At 37.4% G+C, this 15,000-nt stretch overlaps 1 pseudogene; it reads right to left on the reverse strand.

Moving 5' to 3' along the window:
* Positions 1-14,185: 14,185 nt before the first annotated feature.
* The window catches only part of LOC148702138 (25S ribosomal RNA), a 1,417-nt pseudogene continuing 602 nt past the window's right edge, over positions 14,186-15,000 (reverse strand).

Genomic DNA, 15,000 nt, shown 5'->3' on the forward strand with positions numbered 1-15,000 from the left:
GTAGAGGATCACCGAGGCAGCACACTGATGGAGAGGAAGCTTTGGGATTCACTTGGAAGCTCTTCTTCTCTCTATTTCTCTTTGGATGGCCCTTTTTGTGCTTATGGGAGATTTCCCTTGTAATCTCTTTCCTAAATATTTTCTCCCACTTCCATGAGTTCTCCCCTGGCTCTCCTCTTGTTTTTATAGCTTTAGATGGCGTGGAAACACGAATCTAGCCGTTAGAGACAAAAATAGAGCCGTTGGACACAGTCTGCACCTCCTGACAATATTACCGTTGGGATCGGAGTCGACTCGCGCGATCAGGAGTCGACTCCCCTATTGCAGGAGTCGGCTCGTGCTTTACTGGAGACGACTCGGCCACTGTTCCAAATTTGAATTAAAGTGCATGCCTTGACTGGGAGTCGACTCGTCTTAACCTGGAGTCGACTCGCCAACTTCTGGAGCTGACCTGGCAATTTCGGAGTCGGCTCATCCACTGAAGTCCGTGGATCCAATTTTGAATTTGATCCACTCGAGTCGACTCGACTGTCCTGGGAGTCGACTCGAATCTCAGAGCCCGAACTCCCGATCCTCTGTCTTTTGGCTCGTCCAGTCTTGGAGTCGACTCGAACTTCCTCGGAGTCGACTCGGCTCTCAGTTTCCGAAACTTGGTCTTCTGCCTTTTGATGTGAAGCTGTCTTGGAGTCGACTCGAGCTGTCTGGGAGTCGACTCGAATCTCAGAGGCAGTAACCTGGTCTTCTGTCTGTTGATGGTCGCGGAGTCTCGGAGTCGACTCGTGCAATGCGGGAGTCGACTCGAATCTCAGAGTCCCAAAAATGCTCTCTGACTTTTTCTTTGTGTTCCGCTTAGAGTGGACTCATGCTTTCTTTGGAGTCGACTTGCCAACCATTGGAGTCGACTCGCGTGCCACTGGAGTCGACTCGAATCTCAGACCCGAAAACTACTCTCTGACTTTTCTACCTGTGACTCCTAGGAGTCGACTCATACTTCTCCGCAGTCGACTCATACTTCTCCGGAGTCGACTCGAATTCCACTGGAGTCGACTCGAAGACTGTTCTTTTGAATTTTTCCTTTGATTTTACTCCTCCAATTTGAATCCTTTGAACTTTAAACTTTGGACCAATAAATTGTAGCTTTCTTCCAACTTGAGAGCTTTGGAGGCCTTCTTGTGTTCTTCCAACTTGCTATGTTCCTTGCAAAATAAATATCTTTCTCCTTGCAACATAAACATTAGTATCTATACTTCAAGGTCTTGTGATCATCAAAATCAATCTATGAATCAATCTTTGGGTCATCAATCTCCCCCTTTTTGATGATGACAAAACTTGGAGTATATGCAATATAAAAGATATTGATTTCTAGAAGTAATACATAGCTAAGTTGCATGAAGTAGAAAACATATATATTTAAAAAACATACTTCATGATAATGCTTTAGATTTAATCAGCTTAACACAATCAACATATTTAAATTTTAAGCTGATTTGTATTCACTTCAAAGTAATAAAGCATTCTGAGTATATTGCATATACTTAGATATTTCTCCCCCTTTTTGACAACATCAAAAAGATAGTGAAACATTAAGTACAAAGATCAGAGCAGAACACATCGAGTGTGAATTCAAGAGGTTTTTTAATTTGATACCACAGATAGTTTTCTAATCAAGTGTAGGTGGAATCTTCCTTAGGTTAATTCAAGAAGTACCACAAATGATATTCAAGGAAAAATATGAGTGGAAATCTAACCTCTCTTCACTAAGTATGAAAGCTTGTTCATTTAAGACCTTTTGCCCAAACTATTAAGTATTTTATCAATATGAGAGCCATTTAATTAATTTTCAGAGTATAAGATCAAAACTTATATACTTGAAAAATATATCATCATGTTGGATCATTAATTCTTAATGACTTCAAAGTTCTTTTATGATAATAAGAGCATTGGGGCACAAATACCAAAACATGCAATTTTTGATACATCTTAGAGCTCATTTAAAGACTTTCTTTTATTTCTTTAGAAAATAAGCACAATTTGATACATAAAAATGGGAATTGGCACAAAATTGAAGTTCTAAGGAGCAAGCCAATTAGGACTCATTAGTGAATTTCAAAATAGATTTTCTAAGTGATACTCAAGAAAATTTAACACATTATTCTCTCCCTTTTTTATTAAGTTAGAGACTCTTAAGATCAACTGTTTGAATTGCAATTTGGTTCATGATTTATGCATACGATATATTAACCAAATAACAAGCCTCAAGGAGTATCATAAAGATTTTCAGATTTAAATTTCAGATGATACATATTGGAGAGCATTAGGATCACTTTTCACTTAGTATGCTTTCTCTCTCCTTTAGTTATAGATTTATGCGATTAAGTTCCATAAGATCTCTCCTTCTGAGATTTTCTTTCTCCCCCTCAATTGATCATTTCATTTAAGCGTTTAGTATTTGAAGATAATGTTCAGTAAAATTGTCAATCTCAAAACAAATATATTTTCTATAAGTTTCAGCTTATTTTCATAAGACTCAATGTTTGAGATAAGACAACCTTTATAGAACTCATCTCAAGGTATAAACTCATTATATAATTAAAGCAAGTCTTGCAATATAAGGAGGTTCATTAAAAACAATCCATAAAAAAGATACTGAATATCTGAAGCTCCCCCTCAAAAGATGCATTCTTCTTTAATCATTCTTTTCTATTGTTGAATTTCAGATTTTAATGATAAACGTGAATAAGACTGAAATTCTATGATATCGAGAATGTAGAGTAATCTAGTATTATTCAAAATTTGTGGCAATTACTCTTTCTAATCCTTCAAGAACAAGTTATGCTTTCTCTTAATCTTAGAGAAAATGTATAGAAATATTAAACAGAAAATGATTCATTTTAAGCTCAGTTTCTTTCAAAAGCATTTACATTTTCTTTCTTTTAGAATCATTTGAGTGAGCTGAAATATTTCTAGCTTTAAGATCATTCACTCTATATATATTCTGATGGAAGTCTTGAAGAATGTAGGAGAGAAAAACATATAGATGATCATTGAGGTATATAGATTTATAGAACTCAATTACTTAATCACAGTTTTTCAGCAATGTATACATGAAACACAATAAATCTCTTTTTAATATCAAAATAAAATTATATATTTAGAAATTTTTGTTTGCAATCAAGATCATCGAAAGACACATCATTTGGACCAATATTGGTACACTGTAAGGATAAGAAATGATATGTTTCAGATGCGTATCGGGTCAAACAATCAAGGCATCAGAATTATTCTATTTTTCTTAAACTGTAGTTTTTATATAGGAATCATATTGAGTTTAAAAATCAGATTCTGAATTTGTTGCCCAAGGTGACAAGCCAAGAGGGGGGGGGGTGAATTGGTTTTTCTAACTTTTAACTATCTTACTTATGTTAAATGATGAGTTAGTGGAATTAAACAAATCACAATACAAACAACAAGAAGTATAGTGGTTCGGTGCTCTCCTAAGCACCTACGTCCACTCCCCAAGCGACCCCTTGGGAATTCACTATAATCCCGCGGATTACAGTTGGATTATTTTCCGGGCTCACAATCCAAAAACCTTGTTGGTTTTACGGGCTCACCAACGAACCTATACAACTTTGGTTTTCCGGGTTCACCAAAAACCTTGTTGGTTTTGCGGGCTCACCAATGAACCTATACAACTTTGGTTTTCCGGGTTTACCAAAAACCTTTGTTGGTTTTGCGGGCTCACCAACGAACCTATACACTTTGGTTTTCCGGATTCACCAAAAACCTTTGTTGGTTTTACGGGCTCACCAACGAACCTATACAAATAGTTTAACAAATAAAGAAAGAAGATTTAAACTCCTAGATGAGCAAATATAACAATATAATCTACAAAGAAGAGTTTAGAGAATATTTATCGCTTGATGTGACTTCTCTCTTCTTTGTCAAGGATGCTTCACTCTTCAAGGGTGGATGGAGCTCTTGATGACTCTTTAAATCTGCTCAACCACTTTCTTTTTACTCTTGAATGAAGCACTTGGATGAAGCTTGCCTTGCTAGGATTTTCTCTTGAATGCACTTGATGTATATTCCCAAAGCTTGCTTCCTCTAGTGAATACTCCCTCTTAAATACTTCTCCAACCTCCAAATAGTCCTTCCTGACCGTTGGATTGAAGAAACTAGCCGTTTATAGCCGTTGGGAGTCCAAAAAGTACATCTGCAGAACTAGCCGTTATGCTTCAGCCCGTGTTTGGGTCGGCTCAACCTGTCCTTGGGTCGACCCAACTTTGCCTTGGGTCGACTCAAACATTCCTTGGGTCGACCCTCTCAGAGAACACAGAAACTTTGATTTCAGCCTTCCTTCACTTGGGTCGACCCATCCTTTCTTTGGGTCGACTCAAAGTTCACTTGGGTCGACTCAACTTCTTCTTGGGTCGACCCTCTCAGTAATTTCAGAGAACCATTTTCTGTCTGTCTTTCTGTCTTGCCTTTGGGTCGACCCTCTCAGAGTTTGGGTCGACTCAAGCTTGGGTCGACTCAACCACTGTTTGGGTCGACCCTCTCAGTAAATCCAGAGAACATATTTCCTTCATGGTTTGAGGTTCTTGAAGTTTGGGTCGACTCATACTTACCTTGGGTCGACCCAACCAACTGTTCATCTGTGCCATTTTTGCAGGAGTGTGCCAAATGATTTCTTGATGTGCCGGGGTCGACTCAAACAATCTTTGGGTCGACTCAATCCACACTTTGCTGCATTCTCAAGGTTAGATTCATTCAAATGAACAAAGCATGTATCTATTATCAATCATACAAATATACTGAGAGTAATGAACTTATAAATGAAGTATCAATTTAACTTATAACATACTCTAGATAATTACTTGTTAATCATCAAAATAACACTATCATCCTCAGAATTTTATAAAGATTTTCAATAGAAGCTTTTAAATCATGATTTGAGATATGTATCTTTCACATTGAAGCTCATCTTAAATCACTAAGATTGAAAACACATATTTCAATAACATTAGAGCACTTTCAGAATCTTTATATTTAATATTGAGTTTCGATACACAATGGAGGATATTTTAATAAGTATTAGGACATTATGTATCAAAGTTAGGCAAGTAGAAAGATAGATCAAGATCAATTCATTTTGCCTAAATAGAGATATCTTTCTATTCTCATTTCAACTTTCACATTTTAACGATGATTGTGAATGACAAATCTGAATTTTCTTACCAAACAAAAAATTTTATGTAGTATTTCAAACAATCAATCAAATTGTCCAAGCATGAAGCATTACAAAATATTGAGAACCCATAATTCAAGACATCATGCCACATGCAAGATATATTATGTATTAAGTCATGCATTAAAATAATAAGAACAAGCATATCAAGGATCAAAATCAATTCTTTTCAAATAAACTCCCCCTGTTTAAGTATTAACTTGCAATGATTTCATCCTTAAAGTGTGTTTTCAAGTGATTAATAAATTTGACTTGATTCTTCTTATATAATTTCATTAACTTTGTCTTTCATTTTTACTTTCTTATGCTCTATACTCTATTTGCTCCCTATCCGGTGAAGTTGGAAGGGGCACGAGGTACTACCACTAGCCTCCCTCTTGTGCCGTCCCTAATATGCCCTACACCGAATAGTTGGGTCAAATAGTGCCGGGTACTACCACTAGCCTCCCCATTGGCACCATCCCTATGATGAGCAATATAGAAAGTTTAAAATGTTTACTTCAAACTCTCCCTGTTTAAGTGTAATTAATTATGGATTTTATCCCTTCCAAAAGAGTGCTTACCCAAGTCTCATAAGTGTGCCGAATATATTATGTTTGTTTTGCTTTTCCTTAAGATTGGAGTACTTGCCTTGCTTAGATTTTTCATCTCTTGAATAATGTCCACTTTCTTTTCTTTATCTCTCTCTCTTTTTGTTATTCCCAAGTAATTTACATGAAAGAGCAGAATAAAGAAATAATCTTATGTATCATATAGATGTATATCATGCAAACAACATTTTCATTATGCTCATGGATTCATAACTTCTCACAAGTTATTTTACATCAAAATTTTAAGCATATACTTGTGTATTTCATGGTTATGATATAGTCAAAGATATATTTTAGTTTGTGCAAACCATGAAACAATTTCTAAGAGCATAAGTCAATCAATATATAGAGACATGATATCAAAAGATTAACAATTAATGATTTTAATCATGTCATAATAAGATTTAAAGTTATTGACTTTGCTCAGCTAATTCATGAGAGAGATATCTAGACTTACTTATTCATTATATGTTCTTCAAGCCAAACTAGATTTCTTATGTGTGAACTTTTGGCTGAAGAAGATCCTCTCTCTTGTTTGCATGTGAATGTTTATTGTATCTTATGTGGAGGTGTCCTTCAAGCTGAAATCACTCATTTTCTTGCTCAAGGATTCTGCATTATTACCAAACTCCTTTTCTTTCTTGAAAGAAAGTCTTTAGTTTCTTTAAGATACAACCCATTCATCCAACATATTTCTAACTAGATGACTCAATTTAAGATAAGATAATAGTTAAATATTGATTCACTTTACTCAAGAGATTGCCTAAATATAAGCAAGTACATATCACTTGAACTAAAAAAATAATTTCATTAACCAAGATAGTTCAAGGACAAGCATGTGAGGCAATGGAAAGATTTATCAAGGTCAAATCAATTTCTTATTTCCAAAATCAATTTAGTTTAGATTCTATTTGCTTAAGATAATTATCAAAAAGATATGTTAGCTAGGTTCTAATCAGCTTATCTTAAACGGTTGTTTCTTTAAAGTTGGATTCAAGTCTTGCATAAGGTCACATAATAAGCATACATTCAGGTCTACTAGCTGTATGATAAAATAATTATTCTATCATGCTTCAATACAGCTTTAAAACAATAGATCTACTTTGCTCATCCTTTTCAAATTCTACAAGATGGGGTCATAGATATACCTTCTTCATGCCAATCTTCTATAGGAGTTTTCTTGTGGACTAACGTTGGTCAATGAAGATCCCCTTTCCTGTTTGTCTTAATTTGGAGTTTGAGAGAAGATGTTAATTCATTCATCATACGTATTTCAAACTCTCCTTGCATGAGCTAAGTAAAGTCTTCATATAACTCTTTATTAGTAGAACCAAAAATGATGTCATCAATGTAAACTATGAGCAAGTAAGATATCACAAATTCTTCTTTTTGATGCAAAGATTTATCACTATTACTTTCTATCAGAAAGGTTGCTTAAGCTTTTGTATCATGCTGTTGATGCTTGTTCCACATTATATATTGCTTTAACATATTTGTAATGAGTGTTTTCAAATATGGTGGTTATTTTTCATAGATCTCCTTTTTAATGAAGTAACCACATAGGAGTGAATTCTACACATTCATTTGACAAAATATAAAGCTCATGAAGCAAGCACATGATAATGATGATCTTTACTTCTAATCATGCAAGAATCTTTATCAAGATCTATTTCCTCTTTTCTTGATTTAGTCTTTTAGTAGTCATCAATTTTTCTTCATTAAGTGCATATCTGAAAAATCCAATTTTGATTCTAATTATTAACAAGTTTTCAGATTGTTATATGTAAAAGATTAACGGTATACATATATAATTTAATTTTAGTATCTTCATAATAAATCATTAGTCTCATAAGGAATAGAATGAATTAATATTTCTACAACTTGAATCTTTTCATTGAATGTTCTATATGCATTGCTTGATGAATGATATCCAAGGATAGAAGTATCTTTATCAGATTTGGCATTACTTTTCTAGAGAACATATCAAGCATAACATGTACGACTGAAAAATATGAGAGATACGCAATAGTTCATTTTCTATTTTTCAGAAGATCAAAAGAAGTTTTCATCAAAAATAGATCTAATAGAAGTCATATGTATGACAAGTATTGATGATAGCTTTTAAAAATCATTTAAGTAGATGACTATCATACAACATTGCCTTTTTCAATTCTTCAAAGATTCTATTAATCCTATTTTACTTATAGTGTTCTTGGTGCTGAAATAATCGAATTTAATATTATTTTCTGTATAACTTTTATCAGGATTTTGGTTTTCAACACTGTGCCATGATACTCTTTATCTTCACAGTTTGGAAACCTTTTTCATTTGAAACACTTTTACAAGATTTAGCAAATACAGAAAAATACTTCAGTTTTATTTGCCAAGAACAAATCCAATGTAAGCTTTTGAAAACTTAGAGATGGAAACAACATCTTTAGATTTAGAAATGATTTTTGGTTGTTTCCTTAGTTAGCATGCATAGCAAAACTTTGACCTTTAAGAAGATAATTTAAGTAAGCCAATGGCAAGGTCTATTGAGATTAAGTACATACTAGCATGAGTTGATTTTGTATGCTAAAGATGGTTTCTTTAATCTTGGTATTCATAGTGCATATATTCAAAAACATACCAAGTATCCATTATCATATTGATGATCAATAAAAATAATGCCATGGATAAAAATTCTTAATCAAGCATATAGAGGATTCATAGAGTTATTTTTAATGAATTAATTAATCATTTAGCAACTTATCCAATAGTGAGTGGAGCATACAAAAAAATGAAGTGATTTGAATATATTTTCTTTTCATACCCAAAAAACAATATCACTTATATCACAAAAATGATTAACACTTTCAAGTTATGTTTTAATCAACTAATAAAGTAATTTCAATACGAGAAGATGTAAGAATTACTTATTTCATTCTTTCTTTCATTTAAATCATTCTTTTTAATTACATTTTAAATTCAATTCTTTAACACATGTCTAGAGCACCCATTGTTTAGATAACATCTTTCATTAGAACCTTGGATAGCTAGACATGCTTGCTGAAAGAATAATCATATTTTCAACTTAGGAACCCAAGCTCTTTTGGGTCCTTGTAGGTTAGCTATAATTGTTCCTTTTGGAACCCATATTCTCTTAATAGCTATTTTGTCCATGAATTTACAGATTTTAGGATTACAAGGGATGTATTTCTGTATCCTCTTGTTGAATTTAACACACTTAGATCGAACATGAGTAGTAGGAAAACTTTTAATTTTCTGTTTCTCCCTTTTTGGTTCATCAAATTTGTAATGTATAGATTTAGGAACAACAGAAGAGATTTTACTTAGCTTTTGTTTATAAGAATCTGTTTTAGAGTAATTAAAAACTGTTTTAACAAACATATTCTTAAAAGGTTTTTGGGTGTACCAAGGTTGATATCCTAATGTAACTTTATCAAATTCAGCTCTTTGATTATTTATCATTAGGTTCAATTTTTCAGAGCTGAGGGTAAATCTTTCAACAACAGGTTTTAATCTGTCAACTTCTTTAGTTAATCTTCTGTTATCTTCTGAAAGTAATGTTGGGAATTGTGTCCCAAAGCCAATTTTTAATTGTAAGAAATTGGATTATGTATATATTTTATTAAAATGAATAAAAATTTATTCTGGCAATTTTTTATTCATCACAAGTGTTACATCTTCAAATTGAACTCCTGTGTATTGTGATGAAGTCCTTAGGACTAATTTAGTGGATAAAAGAGGTTTTATCATTTAGTCCTTAAACCAGTTCGCGACCAAATGATGAGCTGTCAATTGGACAATAGCTATGTCAAGTATAGGTCGTTGTGTGTCATTTAGTTGGTTGTCCTCTTAAACCAAGAAGTGTGGAGACACTGTATGGCATACAGGTGAGATGTAGAGTACATCATCACTGAACAGTGACTCACCTGCGTAGCACTCTACTGTCGGGAGTTAGCTCGCAAAGCGTATGGGCATAAGTACCCCTTAGACCTGAGACTGTCACGGTGACTTGCAAGCAACTCACTGTACTTAGGCACTGGATGACCTGAATTTCTAATTCAGGGATCGAAAGGATGCTGGGTGCAGTCAAGTACTCGCGAAGTCTGTGTACGAGTCAAGATGGGATTGACCGCTCCAGATTATAGGAGTTGATGTCTCGCTGTATTTCAATTCAGTAAAACCTTGGCCAGGGTAAACCAAGTGATGGTCACTTGATTTGATTAATTGAAATACACTATGGATGACCGGACCCAGAGTTCGACAGTCCACTCTCAGGTCATCTTGAGCATCGATGGTCATAGGGATGAATTATGCAACAACCATACGTCTAGGTTCTTGAATGTTGCTTTGCATATTCGACCTATCCGGACGTCGGGTATCATTGCTAGATGGTCACCTCGATTAGTGCATGGAGTAGTCCATGTACTACCGGCTTAGTGTTCGAACCTATCGGAGTCACGCACATTAGTCAAACTAAGTAAGAAGGTCTTGACCCAATTTAATTAAGAATTAAATTGTGGGTCATTTGGAATTTGGTTCTGTCTATGTTCAGCTAGCACTGAACATGAGGTACATGCTAAATTTCATGGATGAACAACTAATTAAGTCTGTATTTCGGGTCAATCAAGTTTCAATTAATGTAATGGAACTTGATCAGGACTCAATTGTTGAGATTGGATTTGATTAGGTCTAAATTAGTGTAATTGGGCTCGATCATGATTTAAGTGGGATTTAATTTCGTATTTGTTTTGATCTAAGTCGGACTTGGATCGAGCCGAAACTGGACCCAATTGAATTCCCCATGAGTCGGACTCATGTGGAATTTTTTCCGAGTCAAAAATCATTTAAATCGGCTGTCAATTTGGATTAGAACCAAATAGGCTTGCTTTATTACAAAATGGGCTAACCCATTTCCTATTTGGCTAAAACCATTTCAATGGTTAACGGCTGACTTGGTTTTTAAATCCCATTTAAATACCTCCTGTGGACCCATGGACCCTTAAGCTCATGGACCCTTAAGAGATGCTTGTGAGCCGCGATGGAAAGGAAGCCTGGGAGCAAAAACAGAGTCTTCTCCGTCCTTGGTTCAACGCCACGACGTGCCACCATCCGGACTCCGTTCGGCTTGCCGTCTGGACCGGAATGTTCGGTTTTGAACCGGCTACATTCCGGTTCATTTAGATCTTTGAAATCTGGCACGTTTTCATCGATTCATTAGTTTTTTCCCACCGTTTGTTTTGAAACAAGCGTTATGAAATTCATCCATAAATGAATTCTTTAATGCTTGGTCAATAGCGCCTCTTAACTCCTCTTAGCGTTGGCCTATTTGAGGCCACCGTATCATCTTGAAGATGAAAGGATGAGAATTTTCTTGAGAAGAAAATAGTCAGACAGAAGGAGTTTTTGATTCTGTGGAGAAGAAGAAGAAGAGAGAGAAAGGAGTCCTTTCTCTCTGGTGGTTTGGAGCTCGGCCCAGATCCGATGTCCTCTCCTCCCTTCTATTCCCTCTGTGATCAGGATCAAGAGACGGGCGTCTGTGGCTTAGGCGTGCTGTGAAGAAACGGGAGAAAAGAAACCGAAGAAAGAAAGAAAGAGAAGAAAGAAAGAAAGAGAAAAGGGAAGGTCCTTTTTCTGGATTTCTTTTCTTCCAAGGGTCCCTTTTGCAAAAGATTGTTTTGCACGAGTAAAGACATCATCCAACCTTCTTGCAAAGCTTGACGTGCGTGCGAAGTAGAGGGCTTGCAGATCCAGGCCTTGCAGAGCTACCTTCAGGGATCCAGATCCAGATCCAGATTCAAATTACCTCGACCAACTTCCGCTACGGGCTTGAGGTAATTTTATATAAAATTTAAATTTAATATTTATAATTGTTATAAATAAAATAAAAAAAATTTTAAAACTGATTTTTCATGCCTGGCGTTCGATTTTATCGGACAACTCGGGAAATTTTTCCTTCAAGTAACTCATTGTTTTTCTTAAGTTTATCATGACTTTCAGTGAGAAGTTGATCTCTTTGATTTAGTTCTTGATTTTCTTTAATTAAGATTTCAGTTTTACTGGTTAGTTTCAGTTTTTCATCTATTAGAATTTGATTTTCAATCTTCAAGTTTTTGTTCTTACAAATAAGTTTCTTATATTCTAAATACAAATCAGAAAAGGCATCATGGAGTTCATCAAATGTAAAATTGCTTTCAGTTTCAGCATGTACCTCTTGTGCCACCAAGCATGGATTTTCAATGTGATACTGCTCTCCTTCTACACATGATGTTTCAGATTTGTTAGTGCATTCATATTTGTCTTCAAGCATATTCCATATTTCTTTAGCAGTCATGCAAGAAGATATGCAATTAAACTCATTCCTATCTAGTGCACAATATAGTAGGTTCATGGCTTTTGAATTTTGTTGAGCCATTTTCTCATTATGACTAGTGTTTGTGTGTGTTCCATTGACTATAACGCTCCATAAATTATAATCAACTGATTGTATAAAAATGCGCATGCGTATTTTCCAATGTGTATAGTTTACGCCATTAAATAGTGGAGGTGTATCAATTGATTGTCCTTCTCCTAGAAAACTATCTATTTGAGTTGTCATGATCTTTGGCTCTAGTCGGTTAAGACTACAAATAATATTTGAGCACCTGCTCTGATACCACTTGTTGCCCAGTAGATACAACCCAAGAGGGGGGGGTGAATTGGGTCTTTTAAAACTTTTATGCTACTTCTAAAACTTTTTGATTAACTATGCTAAGTTGTATAGATGCACAGTGAAAGTTAAACTTAGCAAGGGTATGATGTATAAACTTCGACTTGATTAAATATGCTTGTAACTAAAGGATGTGCAGATAAGAATTAAGCAAGCAATTTATCTAAGTAAGTAAGTGTGTTAGTTAGACTATAACAAGAGGCATTACAAACACAAAAGACATATAGTGGTTCGGTGCACCCCAGCACCTACATCCACTCCCCAAGACCTCTTGGGAATTTCACTATAATCCTACCGATTACAGCCGGTTGTTTTACAAGCTCACAACCCAACTTGTTGTTTTACGAGGTCACAACGAACTCGGTCGGTTTTCCCAGGCTCACCGACTAGAACCAACCCCGATTGTTTTCCCGGGCTCACAATCAAACCCTTACACGTTGGTTTTACCCTCGGCTCACCAACAAACCTAAACCCCGTTGGTTTTCCCTTTGGCTCACCAACAACCCTATCTCCGTTGGTTTTTCCTTTGGCTCACCAACAAACCTTAACCCCTTAATTCAATCCCGTGATTGAATCAAGTTACAAGATAATAAAACAAAGTTTAAAACAAATCAAAGCTTCTTAAACAAGCAAATATAACAATATAAACAAATAGAGTAAAGTGAAGTCCTCAAACGAGTTTTGAAGATGAAGGAGCTCGACTTCTTCTTTACTTGACCCTCTTCTGATTTGGCACGAAGTAGAGGATCACCGAGGCAGCACACTGATGGAGAGGAAGCTTTGGGATTCACTTGGAAGCTCTTCTTCTCTCTATTTCTCTTTGGATGGCCCTTTTTGTGCTTATGGGAGATTTCCCTTGTAATCTCTTTCCTAAATGTTTTCTCCCACTTCCATGAGTTCTCCCCTGGCTCTCCTCTTGTTTTTATAGCTTTAGATGGCGTGGAAACACGAATCTAGCCGTTAGAGACAAAAATAGAGCCGTTGGACACAGTCTGCACCTCCTGACAATATTACCGTTGGGATCGGAGTCGACTCGCGCGATCAGGAGTCGACTCCCCTGTTGCAGGAGTCGGCTCGTGCTTTACTGGAGACGACTCGGCCACTGTTCCAAATTTGAATTAAAGTGCATGCCTTGACTGGGAGTCGACTCGTCTTAACCTGGAGTCGACTCGCCAACTTCTGGAGCTGACCTGGCAATTTCGGAGTCGGCTCATCCACTGAAGTCCGTGGATCCAATTTTGAATTTGATCCACTCGAGTCGACTCGACTGTCCTGGGAGTCGACTCGAATCTCAGAGCCCGAACTTCCGATCCTCTGTCTTTTGGTTCGTCCAGTCTTGGAGTCGACTCGAACTTCCTCGGAGTCGACTCGGCTCTCAGTTTCCGAAACTTGGTCTTCTGCCTTTTGATGTGAAGCTGTCTTGGAGTCGACTCGAGCTGTCTGGGAGTCGACTCGAATCTCAGAGGCAGTAACCTGGTCTTCTGTCTGTTGATGGTCGCGGAGTCTCGGAGTCGACTCGTGCAATGCGGGAGTCGACTCGAATCTCAGAGTCCCAAAAATGCTCTCTGACTTTTTCTTTGTGTTCCGCTTAGAGTCGACTCATGCTTTCTTTGGAGTCGACTTGCCAACCATTGGAGTCGACTCGCGTGCCACTCATCGGGGCCTGGCGCTCCTACTCATCGGGGCCTGGCGCTCGCCCTGATGGCCGGGTGTGGGTCGCGCGCTTAAGCGCCATCCATTTTCGGGGCTAGTTGATTCGGCAGGTGAGTTGTTACACACTCCTTAGCGAATTTCGACTTCCATGACCACCGTCCTGCTGTCTTAATCGACCAACACCCTTTGTGGGATCTGGGTTGGCGCGCAGTTGGGCACCGTAACCCGGCTTCCGGTTCATCCCGCATCGCCAGTTCTGCTTACCAAAAATGGCCCACTTGGAGCTCTCGATTCCGTGGCACGGCTCAACGGAGCAGCCGCGCCGTCCTACCTATTTAAAGTTTGAGAATAGGTCGAGGGCGTTGCGCCCCCGATGCCTCTAATCATTGGCTTTACCCGATAGAACTCTCTCGCGGGCTCCAGCTATCCTGAGGGAAACTTCGGAGGGAACCAGCTACTAGATGGTTCGATTAGTCTTTCGCCCCTATACCCAAGTCAGACGAACGATTTGCACGTCAGTATCACTTCGGGCCTCCACCAGAGTTTCCTCTGGCTTCGCCTCGCTCAGGCATAGTTCACCATCTTTCGGGTCCCGACAGGCATGCTCCAACTCGAACCCTTCACAGAAGATCGGGGCCGGCCGGCGGTGCACCCCCCGTGGAGAGGGGTTCCCGCCCGTCAGCTTCCTTGCGCCTTCCGGGTTTCGCGCGCCCGTCGACTCGCACGCATATCAGACTCCTTGGTCCGTGTTTCAAGACGGGTCGGATGGGGAGCCCGCGGGCCGTTGC

This window comes from Phoenix dactylifera, chromosome 10, assembly GCF_051530095.1.
Source record: "Phoenix dactylifera cultivar Ajwa chromosome 10, Ajwa_hap1_PhDact_Kaust_v1.1, whole genome shotgun sequence".
In the NCBI taxonomy this organism is placed as follows: domain Eukaryota; kingdom Viridiplantae; phylum Streptophyta; class Magnoliopsida; order Arecales; family Arecaceae; genus Phoenix; species Phoenix dactylifera.